Source organism: Hipposideros armiger, unplaced genomic scaffold (assembly GCF_001890085.2).
Source record: "Hipposideros armiger isolate ML-2016 unplaced genomic scaffold, ASM189008v1 scaffold_382, whole genome shotgun sequence".
Lineage (NCBI taxonomy): Eukaryota > Metazoa > Chordata > Mammalia > Chiroptera > Hipposideridae > Hipposideros > Hipposideros armiger.
In genome coordinates, this window is record NW_017731732.1 from 670,932 (window position 1) to 673,896 (window position 2,965).

Genomic DNA, 2,965 nt, shown 5'->3' on the forward strand with positions numbered 1-2,965 from the left:
TGGAGACGGATAGAGGAGCGGTGTCTCGGTTCCTAAGACCATCAAAAATATGTGTTTTCCGATGGTCTTAGGTGACCCCTGTGAAAGGGTCGTTCGACCCCCAAAGGGGTCACGTCCCACAGGTTGAGAACCGCTGCATTAGAGGGATGATGGAGGCCGGATTTGAGAAAGTGAAGGAGAAACATGTGTTAGTAAGAAAGAGAGGGAAATCCTGGAGAGAAATGTCGACATTGGCACAAGTTGGAAGGCAGACTGAGTCCAGTTCCCTGAGAGGACGGCTGGTGTGATGCCATCAGTGAGAGGGCAGGCATCTCCCTCTGGGGCTGGACCCAATGGGCTGAACTGACTATGGAGATGGAAGCTCTGTGCAACAAGCTGGGGAGACCAGTGACCTGAGGGCTCTGCTGGGACAGGCCCGGGAGTGCAGAAGTTCCACTCTGGTACACACACACACACACGCGCACACACACACACCCTTGAGATCCATCCAAGTTGTTGTGTGTGTCATGCTATTCTTTTGCGTTTCTAAGTGCTGTTTCATTGAGTGGACTTCCTACAGGTTGTTCATCTATTCACCTTTCAGGGCCCTACACACGTGACAAATACAGCTGCTGCGGTCGTTTGAGTGCGGGGCTTTGCATGGACCCATGTTTTCGTTTTTCTGCGGTAGATTTCCAGCAGTGGGAATGCCGGTCATATGGTGACTCCTCTCTTTTAGGAACTCGTAAGGGATCATTCTACTCATGTGAGCTACCTGTTATATATGTCCTGATGCTCTTCCTGCCCTTGACCGCCGTCTCTCTCCTCCCCACTGCCTCTGTTCTGGGGCTATTGGCCAAAATTCCTAGCCCTGGTTTCCCCCTGCTCTGTGACTTAGAGACTCCACATCCCAGCCCACAGGGCCATCTGGGCTGACACCAGTGGTGATTGGTGGCCATCCCTCTGAGCCCCCACAGGAACAAATGAGCTCTCTCAAGCCAGAACAAGCCTGTCTCAGCACACCACTGCCTCCATTGTCACCAACCCCATGACTGTCCTTGTCCCTTGAGTTTTTCATACAGGAACTAACTGGTCATCTGTTTGGGATCCTCAAAGGGGCACTGATGTCTGCATCTGGAAGGGCTTAGATTACATCAGTTGTTCTCAGCTTTGGGTGTGCAAAGACGCCTTTGAGTGCCTGATCAAAGCTACAGATGGCCCTCCAAAAAGAGCAGTATAAGTGTGCCCAACACATTTGTGCACAGAGACAATTTGTGCTAATCCCAGACTCCTCAGGTGTCCAGGTGTGTCAGGGTTAGGTTCCCTGGACCAGATGACCTCAAAGGAGCACTCCACCTGGGAACTTGACCTTTTTCATCAACACACACCATGGCACGGGGTGACATCTGACAAATTAGGAAATCGGTGTAAAGAGATTTTCAATTCTCGAGTTCACAGCTATTCCTCACGGAATTCAAACATGAAGGAGCCTCAGAAATGAGGAACTTGCGGCTGATGGTACGGCCTGTGCCCCATGGGTATTTTGGAGGGCCACTCCTGCATGCCAGTGGGCAACTCTGGTCCCTGCTGAGCTCTAACTCCGGGTCTACACCACAGGGAGCACAGCACATGGCCTTCCCGAGAGGCACAGTTCAGGCTGGTGTGCAGAGAGAGGCTGTCTTCCTCAGAATGGCACAGACACCCATCTCTTGGACACATGGATGCCAATAAGTCCCATTCTCGTCCTTTGGTTCATTCACCACAGGCTGGAAGATGGCAGAGGTGGGAGCTATGTTGCGATTGCACAGGGCCAACCCTGGCACCTCATCATTTACCCCCAAAGCACCATTTTATTTCATTTTATTTATTTATTTTAAAGATTTTATTGGGGAATTGGGGGAAGGGAACAGCGTTGAGGAACCGAGGAAGGGGAACAGACAAGTTGCTGTCCTTTTGTTCTTCAGTCTAGTGGTGGAGGATGTCACTTCACTGGCCCATGTTGGTATTATCATTGCGCTCTTCCTGGGTGAGGCAGATCGGTCTCCAGCCACTGAACGGCTGCTCATGGTGGCTTCTGGCAGCTCATACTGGCTGCAGACCGCTCACGCCTGCAGCCAGTCGCTCAGGCCAGCTGCTAGCCACTCACGGTAGCTTTACGGCAGCCCACTGAAGTCTCACTGCAGCCTAGGCCATCGCCGATGACTCACAGCAGCCCAGCTCCACATCGAGCTGTTGTTCACCATCTTAGTTGTAGAGGGTGCAGAATCACTGGCCCTGATGTGGGATCCAAACCGGGGCCCTGCTGCTCAGAGCTGTCATCCCAAGCCAGCTCTTAACCAACGCGTCACTCGGCCGGCCCCAAAGCACCATTTTAGATTTCAACTGACAACAGCAGTGCTTTACGAGACCCCTGTCACAGTTGAGTGGTGAAAAGAGAAAAACACAAATCAACACTTGATCTGGTCGTCCAGTAGTTTGTTCTGATTAAGGTCATTTGTGAGCATAGATTCCAATTTGGCCTGATGCTGTTTGCACAAGAATGAGAGTCTCAGTCCTAGTTTTCCAGTTGAACACTAAGTACTCTTGGGAGGGACTTCGCAAATGTAAGTGAGGCCAAGCAAACTGACTGTGAGAGAAAGGCAGGGTGGGTGAGCCTTTTCAAAGCAGACACAATTTCCTGGGCTGCAAGTGGAAGAGGAGGTTGGACACTCAGGGCACAAAGGCACCGTGTGCTCAGAAAGGAAGGCTTCTTCAATAGCTGAGAGCCAGCAAGGACACGGGACCTCAGGTCCACAGTCACCAGGACCAGCTCTGCCAACAACCCAGGTGGGCTTGCAAGGGACTTGCTCTCCCAGCCTCCATAGGTGAGCCCAGCCCAGCCAACACCCTGGCTTCAGTGTGTGAGACTCCCAGTGGGCACCACCAGGCTTCTGACCCACAGAACTACGAGCTGATAAGTGGGTTTGTTTTAAGCCACTTGGTTTGT